Raw genomic sequence first — 13,383 nt, forward strand, 5'->3', positions numbered from 1 at the left:
CTGAAGAACTACACGCACAGTACGAGTGAGAACGTTAGGAACTTCGGAATGGCGATCACGCCAGTGATGATCTTGCCATAGAAGCACACTATGTTCTGAGTACTGAAAAGCTCTACCATTCCGAGAGCTTACGACCATATGAGAATTCTCAAGGAGATTTGGTCCAACCTTCGTCAGCAGTCCTCACTGCTGAGGCATATGTTATTCCCTGATGTCGTTTGCTTTCCTCGATAATCAAATTTAGTATTTTGATAATGATAGCAATTTAGGGAAAATGACTTTTTACCGCATAACACTGACCAGTCTTGGTAGAAGGATGCTTTATTAAAGAAAATATAGGATTTTCTGGAAAGAACTCTAATATACAGTAAACACTTAAACTACTACTTTATAAAGTTATTTGGATAAATGTCACTAAATACTTATGAACTCACCAGCATTTGTAAAAATGCTGATGCTTGCTTTTCAAATAACTTGTATTCTCAGGTTAGCATTAGACAGGTACATCTCGGAGTTGTTGATGAAGATAGCTTAGTATCATGTCGTATCTATTCTATTACTTGTATTACTTTGAATTGATGTATTAATGTAACCATGTAAAATTATTACTATTAATGAAATGTCTTGTTGTACTTTGATTACTATAATGCATGTGTTGTGATACTTGACATGACGTCATCCACCCCAGAACGTTTCCGCTGTTAGGGTTTTGGGGTGTGACACGGATCATGTGCTTCAATGATGTTGGAAAGGGCGGCGTGGACATCTGAAACACACGAAGAAATAACCTCACGCTCAGATCGAAGAGATGCGACTTCCTTTTGAGAATGGAAAACATGAAGACTCTTGACCTTGAGAGCAGTGGTCTTGCGAGCGAGAGCATCCATCACTGAGTTCTCTGAAGCGAGGTCTTCATGCAGCTTAGTCAGGCGCTCCTCAACAGTCGCCTGAAACAATTTGTTGTCATCGCTGAGAGATTGACGAAGACTGACAAATGACTGCAGTTCGGAGGCAACTGAGGTGGCCAGCGTGTTGACAAGAGAGTCAAACTTCTCTGCATTGGAATCAGCGGTTCCCTGTAAAGACTGCAAAAGAGAAGTAGCGTCAACAAATAGTTTTTCGACTTTTTCAGTCGCTACAGCACACGCCTTGGTAGAGGCATCAATAGCGGCAGTGGCAGAGTTGATAGAGGCTTCATGAGCCTTAGTAAACGTATCAATGAGCCCCTGAATAGCAGCCTCTGAGCTAGTAGATTGTGAGAAAGAAGAGGAGGAAGCAATGAGAGAATCGATTTTCTCATGAAGCTCCTTGAGATGCTTCTTGGTGACTGGAGCATCATCGTCATCATCACTTTGCATTTGATACGGACTGTAATAGACCGAGTGAAACGTCATGTCCTCTCCTCCAAGAAAAGGTTCTTCGTTATCTACTGAGTGAGCAAGAGATGAGGGTGAGGGTGGAGGCTCGGTTGTGGAAGTAGGTTCGGGTACGGATGTATGTTCGGTAGCGGGAGTGGTTTTGGGTGCTGTAGTAGGAGCCCCAGTATCAGATACGTTGGTTCTAATGCCAGCGGTGGTTGTGGTGGTAGCTTCAGTGAAAATAGGAGGTGGTACAGGGATAGAGGTGGGTGGTATTTGAGTAGTGGAGGTTATGGGGGGAATGGAAATAGAGATGGAGATTGGGGGAGGAGAGACAAGTCTAGTGGAAACAGGTACCTCAGGGGTAGGCGAACATGGATGAGTATTACCTCGAAGGGACTCTTCGGAGTCTGAACTCTCTTCCTCAGATTCGCTGAAGGAGGAGGCAAGAATAAGCTTGTGCCTAGGTTGAGTCTTCCTCTTCTTTGGTGGAGGGGATTGAGTTGCCTTGGAAGGTTTGCATTTCTTCGGAGAAGGACCTTTCGCTCCTTTGACAACCTTCTGGTCTTTTCCCTTGTCATGTTTCTTTCCCCTGGGAGCAGGCCTATCAGCATCATGGATTGATTGAATCATTTCGGGAGTGAGCTCTCTAGGACCTGAGTGACGAAACTACTTGTAAGTTCTGATAATGCGGCTGTCGCTTGGAACACATCCATACATTGACTCAGGGATTGAGCCAACGAACTAAACTTTAGAGGAATTAGAGACGATTATCTTCGTAGTGTGGAAAGTTCCTATCGAGGAGAGTGGAGAATCAGCAACAATAGGAACGTGATACTTGTCCATCACCCACTTTGTGACCAGCGTCCAGAATCTGGCATAGGAGATCTCTGAATGTCGAGAAGTAGACGCTAGACTCTGAATCAGCTGCTGCCATAAAAATGATCCAAAATCAAGATTGATGTCATGGTACAACCCATAGAGAATGGTCATAAACAGACGACTCGCCCCGTCTGAACCAACACTTCGTTACGATAGCCCCTTGAACAAAACTGTGAAGAAGTCGTTCCACTGAGGAGGTAAGCAAGATTTCTTGAACTTTGTGACGGTCGTCAGAATTTCAGTATAACCCATGTTATAAAACATGGAGAACAACTGTCCCACTGGAATGGATTCAGAGTTAACCCTAGACTCATCAAGTTCAAACCCTAAAAGCGAACATAATCGTTGTTTGGAGATGGAGGCCTTGATATCAAGAATGTCGAAGAAGATTCGATCGACAGACTTGTCATAGTGGGCTGTAGAGAAGATTTGCGACAGATACTCCATTGGAACAGGTTCGACTTTGGTGAGAGATGGAACCAGTGGCGAATGCTTGAGACATTCCACGATTGGAAACATGAAAGCATCGTAAACTTGTGGAGTGAGATCGATGATCAGGCTTTGTTTTGGACGGATTGGCAGAATGTGAGAAGTAGCATGAATTGAAGAGGAGTCCGCCATTGAAGAGAAGAATTTAGGGAAGATGATGAACAGTAGGAGAAACAAATTTTTTCTTGCTCTCTGAATATTTGGTGCAGTAAAGAGGTAAATAACGGTAGAAGTTACCTTTTATACCGTGGTTTTGAAGAGAGAGAAAAATCCGTTCCCAAATCTTCAAGGAAAATGCGTAGCGTTTCCTTAGGTGATTGACGCGTGACAGTTTAGAGCCCCGATGATTACGCAGGAGAGAGAAAGACTGTCCCGTTTCACACGCCTTCCCATCAGGCGTCGTTTGAAATGTCAAAAACGGTCCCGCTTCACACGCCTTCCCACCAAGCACCGTTTGAAATATCAAAATGATTAGACTTTCGGCTGAGTCAAAAACTTATCCCTTTAGAGTGAGCTGTCGTCATAGAGCAAAATGACCACGTGTAACATTGTGAGCCACATCTCTTTTATAACCTTAAATCCCATAGCCAAAAATAGCTTGTAATTAACGAAACCAGATTTATGGAAAATGAAAAAGATTTCCGTGCATAGAGTGTAAAAGAAAAAGAAATAAAGCAACTCATATGTGGGAAATTGTGATGTCAATAAAGACACGAAACAATGGATCCCGGGCACGAATCTCTTCCTTCAAAGTCAAGAGAGACCTTAAAGTGTTTGTGTGGTTTCCCGTTGAATTACGATCAGACACTTATTAAGAAGTGTTGAAAGGCATCTTTTAATAAGGCTAATTTGGGAGGCTTTCGCTTCAGTTCAGAATTCATGATCTTGACATAAGACAGAAATCGACTGAACTACTTGTGAGACCAATGTGGTTTGTTGAACAAGTAGGTGTGAAGAGAATTTAAGTGGCATGTTGAAAATACTTTTAGGTGAAATCTCAGAGAAAAAAAATGAAACTGGATTCTATGGGAAGAAATATTATGGGATTTAACAATTTCATAAGAATCACACAAAAAGAAAATTCAGAGATTTCAAGGTACAGCCCCATGGGTGAATTCGTTAATTCATTAGTGAAAACTAGAGCAAATTTAATTATTCACCGTCAATGCATATTAGGTATTGAATTGTGGGTGTCACTTAGCACGTAGTGGCACGAAGCTAAGATCATAAACACAGAAATTGTGTAACCATAAACCTCATTGGTAATTTCTGAGAGTCTCAAGGGTTACATGTATGAAGCGAATAGGATGGAGAAAAATATTGGAGATGGTGTAAAGAACCCAAAGTACCTCTGCTGTTAAAATAAGGACCAAGCAAATAACTCTTATCTCATGTGAGAAGAGAGTAAGGTAGCTCATGATTAGAATAAATATAATAGCCTAATTGGGAAGACAAGGTTTGTATATACCAAGTCAGTAAGGCTATTATTCAGAATCAGGTGAGGCTTTGGACAACATACAACAGCATGCTTCTAGGGACACTTAACTATTAAAAGATGTGAGAACAATACCTGCCCCATTGATTATCCACAAATGATAAAAAAAATAAAGAAAAATTAACGAACAAAACAAAAAATATTTTTGGAGTTTTTGATTCAAAGAGAAAAAAAATAAAACAAACAAAAAAAATTGGAACCGAACCCGAAATAGACCGAACGCTCGGTTCATTTCGGTTTTAAAAAAAATGTTTGAAAAAGAAAAAGAATTGAAAAATAAGAGAGAAATAATTGAGAAATAAGCGTACAAAAAGTTTACAACCAAAGAAACTACCTTTAAGTGAAAAGCGAAGACAAGTGAATAGTACCGAACCTGAGCACTCGGTTCATTTCGGCACTCACGTGAACCGAACCCGAACGTTCGGTTCATTTCGCTTCCAACTTTTAGTTTTGAGAAGTAGTTTTTGGTACTGACTCCGATTCCATCATACCTAGCCCTTGTAGAAGTTTATAAATAGTTTCTTCAGGTTGAGCTTTGGTGAAGATGTCAGCCGGTTGATCAGTAGTTCGAACAAAATGAATCTCTACGTTTTCGTCTTCTACATGATCTTTAATGAAGTGATATCTTAGTGCAATGTGTTTGGTTTTGGAATGTTGCACTGGATTATGACAGACCCTAATTGCACTTTCTGAGTCACAATATAGTGGGATCTTTTTCATATTGAGTCCATAATCCCGGAGTTGGCTTTGGATCCAAATCACTTGAGATGTGCAAGAAGCGGCTGCAATATATTCTGCTTCGGCTGTAGACAGTGAAACACATGTTTGTTTCTTAGATTGCCATCTCACCAACTTCCCGTCAAGGAATTGACAGCCTCCTGTGGTGCTTTTCCTGTCTAAACCACATCCTCCAAGGTCTGCATCTAAGTAGGCTTGAACAAAGAAACCTGAGTTTGAGGGATACCAGAGACCGAGAGAGGTGGTTCGCTTCAGATATCGGAGTATGTTTTTCACTGCTAGCATGTGTGGTTCACGAGGATTCGCCTGAAACCTAGCACAATAACACACAGAAAACATTATATCAGGCCTGCTAGCTGTAAGGTACATCATGGAACCAATCATTTGGCGGTATAGCGTTATATCGACTGCCGGTTTTTCCAAAGATGGTGTAAGCTTGGTGCCGAATGCCATTGGAACTTTGACCTTTGAATATCCCATCATGCCGAATTTAGCAAGAAGAGTCTTGGTATATGCTTCCTGGTTGATAAAGATGCCTTCGGGTCCCTGTCTAATGTTTAAACCAAGGAAAAAGTTAATCGGACCCATTGAGCTCATTTCAAATTTAGTCTCCATCAGCTTTCTGAATTCAGCTGTTAAGCTAGGATTCGTTGAGCCAAAGATGATATCATCGACATAGATTTGAACTATCATAAGGTGGTTACCTTCCTTTTTACGAAAGAAGGTTGGGTCAATCGAACCTTGTTTGAATTTAGACATCTTTAATAACTTAGTTAGTGTTTCATACCATGCCCTAGGCGCTTGTTTCAGACCATAGACTGCCTTGTCTAGAATGTAGCAGTGATTTGGATGCTTTTCATTCACAAAACCAGGAGGTTGCTCCACGTAAACCATTTCTTCAAGTTCTCCATTCAGAAAGGCGCATTTCACATCCATTTGGTAGACCTCGAAGTTCTTGTGTGCAGCACAGGCAAGAAATGTTCGAACAGATTCCAGCCTTGGTACCGGAGCAAATGTTTCTTCATAATCAATTCCTTCCTCCTTGCAGTATCCTTTCACCACAAGATGAGCTTTATTACGAATCACATTTCCCTCCTTATCCATTTTATTTCTGAATACCCATTTGAGACCAACGACTGAGGCATGTTTTGGTGTTGGAATGAGATGCCAGACCTTATTTCTTTCAAACTCATTGAGTTCATCTTGCATTGCTTGGACCCAATCAGAATGATCAAGAGCAATATTGACGGTCTTTGGCTCAACTTTGGATACGGAGGAATTATACATGCAGAACTCTACTTTGGAGAATAGGGAGGTTTGCTTTGCCTTTACTTGAGATCGGGTTAGGACCTTTTCAGATACATTACCCACTATCTAAGATACAGGATGATCTCTTGTCCATTTAGTGAGCGGAGGAAAGTTTGGATCATAGGATGGATCCAATTCAACGTTGACCATTTTTTTCTAACTCGGATTGAATATCATCATCATAGAACATGTCAGACTTCTCCCCCTCGACAGATGATGAATCATTTGGATCTTCAGGTTGATTTGGACCTTCGGGTGCTACGGAACTCTCCGGTGTAGTCGGGCTTTCGGGTGCTACAGTACTTTCGGGTGTTACAGGACTTTTGGGTGTAGCCGGGCTTTCGGGTGTTACAGGGATTGAATTCTCCCCCTGAAACTGTGAGTCCAGTTGATTTGAAGAGAATTGATTCTCCCCCTCAACTGAAGTGCTGTGCTGAGGAGGTTCGTTTCGAACTGGTTCTCCTTCTTCCATTTGTTTGGCTACATCTTTGACAATCTGCTTCAGACGATCGATTTTGTTTTCTGCCGCCTTGGCTTCCGAGAGAGTGGCTTTCTCAGGTTCATCGAATAAGTCTACCAATTGATCAAATAAATTAGCAATTGTAGCTGTGACTTGACCTGTTTGAGAGAAAATCTCTCCAATTGCTTCTTCAGTAGTCTTTAGTTTCTTGACGTAACTGTCATCAAAATTCACATAATAGGTTTCTTCAATCTTTCTTGAACGTTTATTTAAAACCCTGTATGCCTTAGAAGTAAGAGAATATCCCAGAAAAATTCCTTCGTCAGCTTTAACATCAAACTTGTTACGATGTTCTTTGGAGTTGAAGATGAAGCACCTTGAACCGAACACATGGAAGAATTTTACATTCGGCTTCCTGTTATTGATGATCTCATAAGGAGTGAGAGAGAAACACTTGTTGAGATAAGACCTATTATGCGTAAAACATGCTGCAGCAATAGCATCAGCCTAGAAATATAAGGGAAGAGAAGCAAAACTTAGCATAGTTCGGGCCGCCTCACACAAGGATCGGTTTCGCCTTTCGACAATACCATTCTGTTGAGGCGTATAAGGGGCTGAGAAGTTATGACTGGTTCCTTTTTCTGCCAAGAAGTCTTCGAATTCTTTGTTCTTGAATTCCAGTCCATTGTCGCTCCTAATGTTTCGACCGACTTTTCTCAGTTGCACTTCAACCTGCTTGATAAACATCTTTAGCTTAGGAGTGGCCTCAGATTTGTGCTTCAGAAAGAATACCCATGTAAAACGTAAGAAATCATCAACAATAACAAGAATATACTTGCTACCGCCAATGCTCTCTATTGATGATGGACCACACAAGTCGATGTGAAGCAACTCAAGTTTTTCAATAACTTTCGTGTTTATAATTGATGGGTGACTTTGACGAATTTGTTTCCCTATTTCGCATGCAGCGCACAAGTGTTCTCGATCAAATTTGAGCAATGGAAGACCCCGAACATGACCTCCGGTGACAAGTTTGTTGATGTCTTTGAAGTTGAGATGTGAGAGCCTTCGGTGCCACAACCAACTTTCGTCTGAATGAGCTTTGGATAAAAGACATATGGCTGGATTCCTTTTGATTGGTCTGAGATTCAGAGGAAACATTTTGCCTTTTCGATCTGATTTGAGAATGACCTTGTTGGATTTCTTCTCTATAATTTTTGAGCCTTCGTCGTCGAATGAAACTTTGAGACCGGTACCTCCCACCAGTTGAGATACACTGATGAGGTTATGTTGCAATCCTTCTACATATGCCACCTTTCTTATTGTGAAGTCTCCATTGGTAATCATCCCATAACCCTTTATTGTTCCATAGGAGTTGTTACCGAACTTGACATTGCCACCATTTTGAAGTGATCGATAATCCCTTAGCTCTTCCTTCCTTCCTGTCATGTGACGTGAGCAGCCACTGTCAATATACCATTCTTCGTCAAACTGCTCGTCACTAATAACCTGCAAAAATTAAGCAGATTTAGGAACCCAAAGTTTCTTGGGTCCACGTGAGCCTTTCACAGGTTCAGGAATAGTAAGAGAAACATCAACAAGATATGTTCGTTTTATTAAGGTTGTTTCATCTTTTCTTTTAATGGTAAACACTTTGATTTTATTAGGATTAGTTGCATGCTTTTTGGATTCAGATTCTGGGGTATGGACTTTAGTCTGCTTTCGGTCTTCCTTGGCTGAGGAAATCTTCCTTTTTCCTTTCAAGTTCGTTGATGATCTTGAATTTTGTGTAGGAACAGAATTGGGTTTAGAAGAAGATTGAGAATGAGAAGAATTAGAGGAAAAGAAATTAGAATGAGAGTCTTTCCTGACTTGGGGTTCAAAACGACCCTTTCGTTTGTGGTCATTAGAGGGACCGAACCTGGACCTTTGGTAGCCGCTTGATGATGAGCCGAAGTTGGATTTTTGGGTGTTGTTGGTTGGTGGTCTGAAACTTGGTATTTTATTATAAAAGCTTGATGGACTGAAATCAGGTCTTTGCCTGTTATTATTTGGCAGACCGAAACTAGTTTTTCGGTTGCTGTTGCTTTCGGGACCGAACCTATCCTTTCGGTTCAGTTCTTCGTGTGGCCCGAAAGTCTTTCTCTCTGAATTAGAATCTTTATCATGGTAAGAGTAATGAGGATTTTGAGAGCGCCAAAACTGCTTTTGCTCTGAGAGATTTTTCTTGTATCTCAGGTTTCTCTGCTGCTTTTGATTTTTCACCTGTTTCGATTGTCTGTGGATATTAGCTTTTTGTTTCAGCTTCTTGGCAACCGGTTCACTCTTCATAGATGAGGTTTCGCTTGTGGAGGTGACTTCTTCTACAGGAATTTCTTTTGTGCCACTTGTACTTGGTACGTCAAAGTTGGTAGGCTTATTCAACAGTTTGGGCACATATCTACCTTTGGTCTTCCAGGATGTTCGCTCCGACATACCAACCATTACGTCTGCATTGTCTATAGGTGATGACCAGAAAAACTCATCACAGCTATCTGCATTATCTTCGTTCACTATGGCAGTGAGTTCCGCTGTTTGATGTTCGGTTACTCCTGTGACCTTATACACCTGATTGGGAGTAGTTCTAACCTTCTGAAACACAACGGCCTTTTCTTTAAGGGCTGGGGACTTAGTTTTGGACAAACGAACGAATTCCACAGAATTTTTAGAAATCAGGTTTTTGTGGTTTTCGGGTTCGCTCTTGACAAACTCAGAACAGTCGACTTCATCCTCTACAGAAATTTCACTCATATCATCGTCCTCATTAAGTTCAGATGCGTTTTCAACATCAATTTTGTTTTCTGAACTTAAATTGGTACTCAATGAGTCAAATTTTTGTATGGTTTCGGTCCCGAGTTTCAGCTTATCATTTTCATCCAAAAGATTTTTAAGCATGTCCTTATGGTCTTTGGACTTTATAAAAGATTCTATTTTGTCCAGACCATACATATAAGTAGGATTAACATCATCGGAAGATACAACACTTTCACAGTTGTATGCTTCGGCATCGATTTCATCCTCCTTAAACTCAAGGAAGGGTAGAATCATGCGATGTATCTTCTGCCCTATTTTACAATTTAGATGTAGTTGAGTAATGTTAGCATAAAGCCTTTTAGCGATCAAACAAAAAACATTCCTTTGTTTTAACAATTTCAGATTGTCTCTTTGCAAATAAATGTTTTCATCCCTAGACTTAATTAGCTCCAACTCCTTCTGCTCAATCCACATCCTTCGCTCCTCACTCTTGGATGACACCCTGCTTATTTGGTCAGTCAGATTAGAATTTGTGACCCGTGTTTGAGTTAAACAACTATCTAGATTTGAAATTCTTGAATTCAAGTTATTTAATTCCTTTTCATATGATTTTTGTGGAATTTTAAACGAAACAAAAATAGATTGTACCTTCTTGATCAGTTCATCAAGTTCACTGATCTGCACACTGAGAGGTTTTGCTGTAAAGCATAAGTCCTCTCGCTCCTTGCCTCTTCATTTCCACCATCAGTGTTGTATCCCCTCATCTGAGATATATCGGTCACCATCAGACATCTTCCACCGGTTTCACCACCTTTTGCGACATAAGCCTTTCCATGAGAAGGTTTTCTCACCTCATCATCTTCTGAGTCGGTCGACCACACCTGTACGCCACCGAACTCGTCATCCTCTGTCGAACCCTGCACAATAAGAGCATTCATAGAAGAATTAGTAGCAGCCTTCTTCCTTTTTATCTCTTCCAGTCTTTTCATAAGACTTGCTTCTTCATCTTTCTCTTCGTCTTTCTCTTCCATCTTCTTCAGCATGCAATCCTTTGCGTAGTGATTCCTTCCCCCACAGTAGAAGCAACTGACACCAGAGTCAGCTTCACCCTTTGCTTCCTTTTTCGACTCCTCAACCTTCGGTTCATCTTTCACTCTTTCGGAACTATAGCTTCCCTGCCAATTACGATTTTTGTTGGAAGGAAACTTTTTCTTGATAAACCTTCTAGGATTTGACACCATTAAAGCATAGTCTTCGGCTGTCAGATCGTGATCTCCTAGATTAAGATCCTCTTCATCTTCTTCTACACTTTTACCCTTGGACAGAAGCGCCAGAGACCCCAGACTAGAAACCACGCTTTTCTCTTGCAGCACAATCTTTTCTTGGGATTTCAGAATTCCCACCAGTTTTGCCATCGAGTATGATTTGAACTGCTCGTGTGCTTTAACTGTTGACACAACAGCTCTCCATTCAGATCTTAGACCATTCAGAAAAGTGACCTTCTGTTCAATAAGCTTCCTTTCAATATCATGTTTGATCATCTTGCTGAGAAGATGATTGAAGCGATCAAACGTCTGTGTAACATACTCATCAGGATTTTGCTTGAACTCTCCAAATTCAGACAGAAGCAAGGTCTGAATTGAGTGCTCCAGATCTTCATCTGTAGAATACAACTCTCGCAGCCGATCCCAGATTTCTTTAGCTGTACTACAGGAACTTACCAATCTAAACGTGTCAGATTGAAGAGTGAATCGAATCAGTCTCAATGCCTTGATGTTGCACTGAAACTTCTCCTTTTCGTCCTAAGCAACATTTTTCACATCTTTTAACAAATCATTATACTCCTTTTGAGTTTTAATAATTTTGGATGTTCCTGAATGAGCAAATGGTCCAGACACAATAGCTTCCCATATCAGATACCCATTATCTTCAGATCCAATGACGTAGTCTTCAAAGTGATGCGCCCAAACCTCGTAATCTTGAGTGTAGAGAATTGGAATCTTAGTTGTAGATCCTATACTGTTTGAGATGTTGATAGGATTGGATTGAGAATCGTCCATGCTTGATCGTTTAACCTGTTGTAAGATCAGACTTGTAATACGTAATATTAGGGCAAGATGAATAAATAATGAGATACGTCAATTATGGAGTGACGGCTCAATAAATATCAGTAAATGCAGAATAAACCCTAATCACTTCTTTCACAGAAGAGATGTGTATGAATTACACAGTCTCCTGCTTTGATACCAATTAATGAGTTAAGAAACTCTTTGATCGTTTAGATCTTCTAACAGGTTAATCACAAAAACGAAAAACAGCAATACAAAACACAAGAATGAATCAAAATATGTCGAATGATTCAATAGATTCAAGCCTCAGCAGAGCTCGATAAAGAACTTCCGCTGTAGAGGCTGTTAGGGTTACAAACAAATAAAAATCAAATCTTTCAGAATAATTGACTTCCAAATCCTACGTACTAAGATGCATGCAAGCACCTATAAATACAAAACCCTAAAAAAATAACTCACGGATGGACAGGCCCAATCCGGAGACTAAATGGACTAAATAGCGAGCCTAAGACGCAACACCTTTCAGACCCTACAACAAGAAGAATGGTATCAACCCATGGAATAATAATATGTCAAGGGCCTTAAACTTGTAAAAACCTTAGATTCACGACATGAGATTAAGAAAATTCACGACATGAAGGCGCAATTACGCGTATTCCTGGGAACCCTTAAGAAGTGACTCACGACGTGAGCAAAAAGGGTTCACGTCATGAAAACTGGGCAGATAGAAAAACATTGTCAAATCTTCTTCTAATGTGCACAATTCAACCAATGTCTTAATGTATTAAGACTCTTCTCAATTCACCAGTTTTTGACTCTTTCGCTGACTATCCACTCTCTTGACTCACCCCACACTTATTTTAAAATATGGGTCTCGACTCTCGACTTGAAAAACTCCCGGCTAAAAACGTACGCACTTATATCTTGATATCCTTTCTAGGCGCTCCTAGCAATTTCTGAGAAATAACCACCAAAGAAGAATAAAAGTAACTTAATATCTTAAAAGTTCTTACAATCCCAACCAAACAAAAACAAAATAAAAACAAACCAAAAACAAACCAAATAAAATAAAAATAAACAACAATCAATCCTCCTCCTCATCATCATGTGTTCCACTGGTTCCAGCTCCATCACCTCCACGTTCGCCATACTCCATCCATCTTGGGCAAATCGGGTAATGATACCCTAAATGAGGCGGCTGCTCCACCCCACGATTTCGGACAATATTCTCCATAGTACCTCCGATCCAATTGACACTCAATGATAACTGGTCAAAATAACCAGCCATGTCACTCCCAAAAGGTGCTCCCATCATGGATGCGGGTGGATGTATTGGCTGCCAGCGTTCTCCTAGTCCTCTCACATTCCCGCGCCTCGGCCGTGGTTATGGTTCAGGTTGGTCGGCCGGCTCCTCCTCATCATCATCATCATCATCATCATCATCTCGAACAATTCCCCAATGTGTCCCATAGTTTTTGACCACCCTCATTGTTTCCAGATACCCCATACTAAACTCATTCCCCTCAATACATGTTAGAGAACGAGTGATTTCAGGAACAAGGAGGCCATAAGATCAGGGCAATCGTGTAACGAAATGCCCTCCACAAATGGGGCTTCCAGGACGAGCACTTGTCGCATAGTCTGCCAAATACCGTGCCAAGAAATACGGAATATTGCAACAAACACTCGGTTGTAAGATGCACCATAAAAAGAACAAGTTACTTTTAGTAACTTTATCACCGTGGCATTTGTGATGAATGGAGAAAGTGATTAAGCGATGGATGAGGTGGT

The sequence above is a fragment of the Lactuca serriola genome, chromosome 9, assembly GCF_051521515.1.
Source record: "Lactuca serriola cultivar US96UC23 chromosome 9, Lser_US96UC23_V15, whole genome shotgun sequence".
Classification (NCBI taxonomy): Eukaryota; Viridiplantae; Streptophyta; class Magnoliopsida; order Asterales; family Asteraceae; genus Lactuca; species Lactuca serriola.